The following is a 9,146-nucleotide window of genomic DNA, read 5'->3' as shown; positions in this document are numbered from 1 at the left end:
CCAGTGTCATTCATTCTTTGAGTCTTGGCGGAGCCTAACATGTCCTATTTAAGGCGAGCAGATAAATCTGCTGGATTGTTAGTTTATTATAGCTCCAATAATCTTTGTTTGTATGATATTTTTTGGTAGTTACTTTAATACTTTTGGCAATTAGGTATTCGTGTTAATCACACCAGCTGAATGTTTACATGGTTTGACAGATTGCCTGAGTTCCCCTGCAAGCAGCTCCTTACCAGCTCCAGTGGGATATTGATGGGGACTCTGATGACACCGTAATATTGCAGTGCAGTCCTGCCACAAGACGGAGTTGAAAACACCTCTCTTGCCAAAGTAAGCAATGCTGATTGCACTACACACCTTCAAAAAGTTTACATTTAAACAATTAATCATTTGTTGTTTGGTCAATAAAATGTCAGTTTCCCAAGCATAAGATGGCGTCCTCAAATGTCTCGTCCACAAACTAAAGGGATATTGTCCATTGTCATAAAGGAACAAAGAAACCAGAAATATTAACGTTTAAGCTGAAATCTTCTTAAAAGCTTATTTGGTTTCAAAAACCCTACTCAAACCAATTATTGATTATCAAAATAGTTGATTATTTTTGTTTGATTAATTGTTGCAGCTCTACATAGAAGTCGTGTGTGCTCATTGTAAAGGAACAGTTACAAACTTTATGAAAACAAAGTGTGTCTTTTTAACCCTTGTGTTGCCTTGGGTCCAATATGACCGATTCAAAGTTTAACCCTCCTGTTACCTTTATATTTACTAACATATTTTACCCTTGAGATCAATATGACACCAGCTATTAAAATCTCCAGAAAATTATTAGAATTAATATTGTTTTCCAAGTTTAAGTGTGAGGTACTTTATGTTTGTTTGTTGACTCCCGAAAGAACACCGACATTAAACATTGAATCGGGTCAAATTGACCCGAAGGCGACAGGAGGGTTAAGTGGACTTGTGTGCTTCAACTGTCTCTTTGTTTTTAATAAAACGTTGATAGTTTGCACCTGGCGTGCTGCGTCAGGAGTGAGCTGAGCCAGCTGTCGCCGCCCGTGTGGCTCTTCGGTGTCCGAATTCAAAGCCCGTTTCTCGGGTGTTCCTCCAGACTCGACCGGTGCGGTAGCGGCGGCAGGTGAGTCCGGGACCCGGAGCTGCCATGACCCGGCCGGCAGTCTGACTGGAAGATAATGGCTGCAGAGCTGTTTCCCACCAAGAAGCTGGTCACCTCCGCCTCAGCGAGCAGCACCTCCTCTTCCTCCTCCTCCTCCTCCTCCATCCAGCAGCACCAGCAGCAGAACCTCACGAACAACAACACGAGCACCGCGGCGCAGGGCGGCAGCAGCTGGCAGGGCCTGTTCCCCACCATCCGGGAGAGGTGGGTCTGACACCGGAAGCGAGGATTACATATGCAGAGCATCACTTTGAGTTCATTTCATGAGTTGTGGATATTCCATCTTTTTATTTACATTTTTTTAACTGAAAATACTTTTTTCCTCCTTGATAAAACACAATAATGCAACTTTTACTTCCAATACTTTAAGTACATTCAGGATTATACGGTCATGGAAAACCTGGAAAAGTCATGGAGTTTTAAAATGGTCATTTCCAGGCCTGGAAAAGTCATGGAAAAAAATGAAATCACAAAAGTTTTGGAAAAGTCATGGAAATGTTATAATCACGTGTTCATTTACACCGCGTTTGAAATAATTAATATATTTTTTAAAGAAAGACGCTCAAAATATAAGCCGGCGATAGCTCTCATCACATAACATTTTCAACAGTTTTCATGTTTATACTAGGGCTGTGGCTTGATAAAAATGTTAATCAGGTTAATCACAGGTTTCTGTGTGGATTAATCATGATTAATCTATATACATTCAGGGTTTTCCTGGGTCAAAATGGGTCTCGGTGCTCCCCAAATTTTTTGTTGAGTGAGTGATCAGCAGCTGGTCATCGGTCCATTCGCGCACCTCAGAGTTGCGATTGATCAGACAAGAAGACACTTATCCAGTGTCTCCTACTATTATAACAGGGGAATCTCCACCGTCTACCCTGTAATTTCGCTCTTTCCCCCCGCAAACAATTCTCGGCGGAGAAGAATGTATATTTACGTTTGACTCGACCCGCTGAACACTGGACAACATCCCGACTTCAGACGGTTGCAACCTGATGAACTCGTCACCTTTGATAATCCCGCCCTGTGTGTGAGTCCGAGGTGATCTGGTGTCGTTGCTCTGCTCCGTCAATGCGTCCTGGCCGCAGCTCCGTGTTCCACGCCATGTTTTATGGCGAGCTGGCGGAGGATCAGGAGGAGATCCGGATCCCCGACGTGGAGCCCCCCTCGTTCCTGGCCATGCTGAAGTAGGTCCGCCCTCTGGGTCAGTCGGTGTGCGTCCTCCTCCGTTGTGTCGAGTAACGCCCCCCCCCTCAGGTACATCTACTGCGACGAGATCGACCTGTCGCCGACACCGTGCGCCACCCTCGCCCGCCACAAAGTACACGGTGCCCCACCTGGCCCGGGCCTGCGCCGGCTTCCTGGAGACCAGCCTGAGCGCCAGGAACGCCTGCGTGCTGCTGTCCCAGAGCTGCCTGTTGGAGGAGCCCGACCTGACGCAGCGCTGCTGGGAGGTGATCGACGCGCAGGCCGAGCTGGAGAGCATCCTGCGGCGCGAGACGCTCAACGCCAAGGAGACGGCGGTGTTGGAGGCGGCGCTGAGCTGGGCGAGCCAGTGCCAGCGGCGGGACCTGGCGCCGACCGTGGAGAACCGGCGCCTGGCGCTGGGGAAGGCCGTCTACCTGATCCGCGTGCCCGCCATGGCGCCGGAGGACTTCGCCGACGGGGCGGCGCAGTCCGGCGTGCTCACGCTCGCCGAGACCAACGCCATCTTCCTGTACGCGCCGCCAACAAGCCCGCTGCTGTTCGGCACCGAGCCGCGCCGGGGCCTGGCGCCGCAGCGCTGCCGCCGCTTCCAGTCCTGCGCCTACCGCAGCAACCAGTGGCGGTACCGCGGCCGCTGCGACAGCATCCAGTTCGCGGCGGACCGGCGCGTCTTCGTCGCCGGCTTCGGCCTCTACGGCTCCAGCTGCGGCTCGGCCGAGTACGGCGCCGAGATCGAGCTGAAGCGCCAGGGCGTGTCCGTGGCCCAGCGGGTCATCGAGTACTTCTCGGACGGCTCCAGCAGCACCTTCGCCGTGTCGTTCGACTACCCGGTGCAGATCGAGCCCGACACCTTCGACACCGCCAGCGCGGTGCTGGACGGCAACGAGCTGACTTCCGGCCAGGAGGGCGGACGAGGTGCAGTGCGGCAAGGGGACCTTCCAGTTTCAGTGCTCCTCGGACCACCAACGGCACCGGGTGCAGGGGCCAGATCCCCAGCTGGTCTTCATGCCTGGCGGGGGCTTTTATTTTGAAGGGGCGAAGACGATTCTCCGAGGAGGGAGGGACTCGCGACTTTGCCCCGCTGAGCCTCTGGAGACGGTTTGATGGGAGCGTGAAGAAGTCTGGAAGCTCCCGTTCCTTCACGCCTCTGTTGTTGTTTGTTTACAGCGGTTGTCGAGGTCGGGTCAACACGGCGGTGATTGGATGAGACGCCCGGGCAGGACGCTCCGTGTCTCGGCTAAAGCCGTGTGTCAGATACCCGAGAACTCAAAGTGAAAATGTCATATTGGAACAAAGCATTCCTGACCGGCCCAGAGAAGGAAGGGAGAGTCACGTGTAACTGCACATTTATTCATGGTGTGATGGTACATTATGATCATAATCCCACAAAGACACACACACACACACACCAATCTCTGCATTGCTTTGTGCTGATTGGCTGACCTCGTGTGAGGAGGCGGGGTCTGAATCTGTCACTGTCTGTCCTTTTGTCACAATCAATGTTCCTCATGATTAATCTGTTTACTTTGTTGATATTATTATTATTCTTAATCCCAGAGGTCAGAGCGTGTTCAAACGGTTAAATGCGGGAGTTGAAGAAGACGAGTCTCTTCCTCACTTTCCTGCTTGACCCCGACGACGTTTAAAAAACACTTCTCGATGTTTTCCGATGTGCGCGCAGGTTGTTCTGGCTCCGTCAGTTTGACGTTCAAAACGTTTAAATGTCGCTCATCTGACTTTTTCTCTCAAAACGATCCGACTTTGAAAAACGTTCCCGGCGTCAACTTTTAAAAACAGGCGAAAACGAAGCACCTGCTTCTGTTTTCACCTGTGCAGGTGTTTACTGTTGTTGTTGTTGTTGTTGTTTCTCGGTGACACTCGGAGCATCACCGTAAAGGTCGACGAGGACATGTGTGAGAACGCGTGGTTAGAATGAGGTGGTGATGATCAGCTGACACTTTGAAGGAGACGAGGTGGTGCAAGCAACATGGCGGCCCCCCTGCTGCTAGATTAATCGAAACAAACTTTTCCCCCCTCATCTGAGATCGGTTACAATTCAAACCGAACTACAATATTTATCGCACTGGACCATCTGGAAGAATATATTGACGAGTGGTTCTCCGGGCGAAGTCTTCGTCATGAACACCGAAGCAAGCGAATCTGAAAGCGATTCCGAAAAGACTCCCATTTCATACAACAAAAGAGCCCGTACCAGCCCAGGTACAAATCCATCCACTTCACCCAAACCTCCATGCTGCTCTGAGGTAAGCGACATACTAACGTCCATTGAAAATAAGCTTTCCGGTTTTTGACTCCAGACTTGCGCTTATCGAGTGACATCGGGAATTCCAGGCTCTGCCGCCACAGCCTGAATTCAGTCAGAACCAAATCGACGCTATTACTAAGGACAACAAATCACTCCATCACTCCGTCAGTATGATAACCACCCAGCTCACCTCTGTTTCCGCTGACAACAAAGCTATGAAACAAACCATCCTGGACTTACAAGCCCGCAGTATGAGTGACAATCTAGTCTTTACCCGCATTAACAAACCTCAGAAAACCCAGAAAAACCATCAAAGAATTCATGTCCATACAGCTCAAACTACCCGCAGAGACCGTCAACAACATAACTTTCCTGGCGTCCACCGTCTGGGACCCCAGAACAACAGTCGACGCGGCCAATCATCGCTAAGTTTGAACACTATAAACAAAAAGAACAGGTCATACAACAAGCCAGGCAGCCCAGAGGAGCGGACTATGGACACAACGATCAATACCCAAAAGAAATCATGCAACGTCGCAAAGTTTTATTTCCCATCCACTTAAAAACATGATGAAAGAAGGAAGAAAGCAATAATATCACTGGACAAACTATACATAGATGGACAATTATACTACGCGATAAGGGCGTAACCCCTAGCTCTTCTAGACCCCGTTTTCTCTCTCGCTCTCGCTCTCTCCTGTCCCTACTATCCGCATACATACACAAAACTCCCATCGTAATCTCGATATGCCCCCTCTCTTTTCTTTGTATTTCACTGTTTCGATTATTTTATTATTTAGTATTGCACCCATGTCGTACTGTACCTGACAGTATGAACTGATCTAGTTCACATTGCCTTGTATTTCTGTTATGTGTAATATGTTACTTACTTTATTGTCTTTACGTTCCTATGTTTTTTTTTTTGTATATGTTTGTTCTTCCCTGATTCAATGTCTGCTCATACTGCTGTGTCATTTACATCAACACACACACACACACACACACACACACACACACCAACATTAACACTCAGTCTATATTTCAATTAACATGTCTTCTCTCAAATTCTTAACCTGGAATATCCATGGGTTGGTTCTAAAGCAAAACAAATTAAAGTTTTAAATCATCTGGCTAAGATGAAAGCAGATATATGCTTAATACAAGAAACACATCTCTCAGAATCAGGTCACAACAAATTTAAATCAACACAATTCACTCATTCATTTTCAGCTCACTACAACACAAAACAAAGAGGAGTCTGTATTTTAATTAACAGACAGTTTCCTTTATCCACAACTCCACCATCACACTGATGACCCAGAAGGTCAGTTTATCATTATTAACATATCCGTCAACCAAAGTCCAGTCACAATCTGTAATGTTTATGGCCCAAATACTGATGACCCATCCTCCTTTTCATAATTTTTTTCATCTCTCTCAAACATTTGCAACTGTCCAGTCATAATGGGAGGCGATTTTAATACAGTTATCGACCCATCAGTAGACCGATCTAATATTACAAATAATAAGCGTACCTGGCAATCCACAGAAACAATAAAACAGTTCATGAGGGATTGTGGTCTTGGCGATAGTTGGCGATTACAGAACTAGCATGAGAATACTCATTCTTCTCTCGGTTCACCGTTCATACTCACGCATTGACTTCTTCCTTAACAGCAATTCAATTATATCGGATATTTCAGACTCAAAGATTCACCCTATAATTATCAGCGACCATGCTCCGTAACATTTACATGGAATAGAATTAACATACATAAACCAATCACTAGATGGCGTTTCAATACGTCTCTTCTCAAAAGACCCTCAGTTTGACAGTCTGATTAAAAAGTGGGCATCCTTCCTAGAAATAAATGATTCCCCAGAGTCATCACCGACCCTTCTATGGGAAACAGGAAAGCAGTTTTAAGAGGAATAATCATTTCATTTTCCGTTTACAAAAAAAGAAAAAGAAGAGGCTGAATTGGAACAACAAATCAACCAACTTGAAATCATTAATGCAAGCAACCCAACATTGAAACTCAAAATGAATTGAGAAAATATAAATTACAAATAAATGAAATAATAAATAATAAAACTCAATTCCTAATACACAGACTTAGATACAAGAACATTTTCACCACTAGCCAATAAATCTGGTAAATATTTGGCAAGTCAATTAAACAAATAAGGAAAAACTACAATCACAATCATTAAAAGACTCAACAGGGGAATCCAACAAATTCACCTGATGAAATCAATAAAATCTTCAGAAGTTTTATGCCAAACTTTATCTACATCTGAAAAGGACCTACACCCAGAAGACATCTGCATTCATTTCTCAACAGCATTGATTTACCACAGATTAACAAAGAGAACAAAATAACACACTTATGACTCCCCATTAACACAGGATGAACTTTTGTACTACCCTCCATCTCATGCCCAATAACAAAGCACCGGACTTCCAGTGGCTACCCTGCAGAGTTCTATAAACACGGTTAGCTCCATCATAGCTCCCACTTTTCACAAGATGATAACAGAAATAAAACAAAATTTGCAATTCCCAGCAAGCATGAATACAGCCATATCACTTCTCCTAAACCAAACAAAGATCCAACTCTTCCATCAAGCTACTCGTCCCATTTCCCTCCTCAATGTAGACATTAAAATCATCACAAAGGCACTAGCTCCATAGATTGAAAAAGTCACTCCATTTATAATTCCACCCAGATCAATCCCGGCTTTATCAAAGGTAGACACTCATACACTAACACACACCAGACTGTTTCTTTAATTTAATCAACTACTCATCTACGGCAAAACAAACCCGAACCATCATCGCCTCCTTAGACGCATGAAAAAGCATTCGATAAAGTAAATTGGACATTTCTCTTAATGATGTATTAAAAAGATTTGGTTTTGGGGTCATTTATTAACTGGGTCAAAGTTACCATACTACACTGCACCTACATGCCACCATCATCACCAATGGACACACCTCTCACAGCTTCACACTGCACAGGGGACAAGGCAAGGATGCCCACTCTCCCTCACTTTTCATCATTTTCATTGAACACGCTAGCTGCTGCCATTCGTCAAATACCATCATAAAAGGAATCCAAACACTCAATACCCATCACAAAATCAGTCTTTATGCCGATGATATATTGCTCTTCCTCCAAAAGCCATATTCATCGTTACGAAACTATTAAGGTATAGACACGATTCTCCAAAATCTCTAACTACTCAATTAACTGGAACAAATCATTCATCCTTCCATTAGACAGTAGCAGTTGGGATGGGGCAAAGCTACCACCTATTCCTTTTTTGCACTGGTGTTATCACTTATTTGGGAATACATATTTCCTCAGGCTGCTCCAGAGCTGTTCACACTCAACTTCACTCCACTACTTAAAACAATAACTGACGACCTCCTCCGCTGGATGAAACTACCACTGTCACTCATTGGGTGAGAATAGCAACAGTTAAAATGACAGATTCTTCCTAAAATAAATTACCTATTCACAATGATTCCACTCTCAACCCACCACTCCTGGTTCAAATCTCTTGACTCACTCATTACTAAATTTTACTGGAAAAATAAGAGCGCCAAGAATAAAACTGGCCACTTTACAACAAACAAAAAAAATAAGGAGGACTTGGAAGTTCCAAATTTTTTCTCACTACTCACTAGCAAACCAACTTCAATACATCTCTTAAATGGATCCACCCCACTCACTCAGACAATACATGGTTAGACATAGAACAGACAGTATGTAAGGACATCCACATTTCAGACTTACCATTTCTCAGCCAATCAATCAAACGCCATCCTTGCTTCAAAATGGTAACAATAGCAGAAACTCTGACAGCCTGGTGGAAATTCCACAAAATCACTAATGTCACTTTTGCACCCTCAAATTTCACCCCTATATGGAATAATCTGGACATTCTAAGTGGTAATAAGCCTTTAAATCTCCACATATGGTCCACTAAAGGCATCATCACTCATTTTGAAACACATCTTTAATCCCACAATACCCTGGTTTCATTCCCCATTTGTGGTTTTCCAGAAGTGCGGCGCATCGGGAAAAATCACTTTCTGGAATATCTGCAACTTAAATCATCCTTCAAACAAAATTCAAACATTAAGGCCACACATTTGGAATTACCTCCCTCAACACCTCACAGTTAATTAATATCACCTCCTCAAATAAATTAATCTCAAAATGAATATGTAGTATAATATCACTCTGAAATAATAACCATACCAATAATAAAATGGGAATTTGACTTAAGCTATCACTCTGATGCCGTACTTCTGGACCAAAATTTGTACTAATATATATTTTATGACCAAAATACAAATTTACAACTATTACATGATATAAAATACTTCACCAAATTCAGCTACACTGGGCACAAGTATTTAAAATGGGTTTCACTACAGATATCTCTCACATTGCATGCAAAATACTCCAGGATAGTTACATTCAC

The 9,146-nt window shown here is 44.5% G+C and overlaps 1 pseudogene; it reads left to right on the top strand.

Moving 5' to 3' along the window:
- The first annotated feature begins 2,269 nt into the window (after positions 1-2,269).
- Positions 2,270-3,487, top strand: LOC130191020 (BTB/POZ domain-containing protein 3-like; annotated as a pseudogene).
- The last annotated feature ends 5,659 nt before the right edge of the window (positions 3,488-9,146 follow it).

Source organism: Pseudoliparis swirei, unplaced genomic scaffold (genome assembly GCF_029220125.1).
Source record: "Pseudoliparis swirei isolate HS2019 ecotype Mariana Trench unplaced genomic scaffold, NWPU_hadal_v1 hadal_26, whole genome shotgun sequence".
Taxonomy (NCBI): Eukaryota; Metazoa; Chordata; class Actinopteri; order Perciformes; family Liparidae; genus Pseudoliparis; species Pseudoliparis swirei.
Note: the sequence above shows the minus strand (reverse complement) of the source record. Positions and strands in the feature narration are given on the sequence as shown.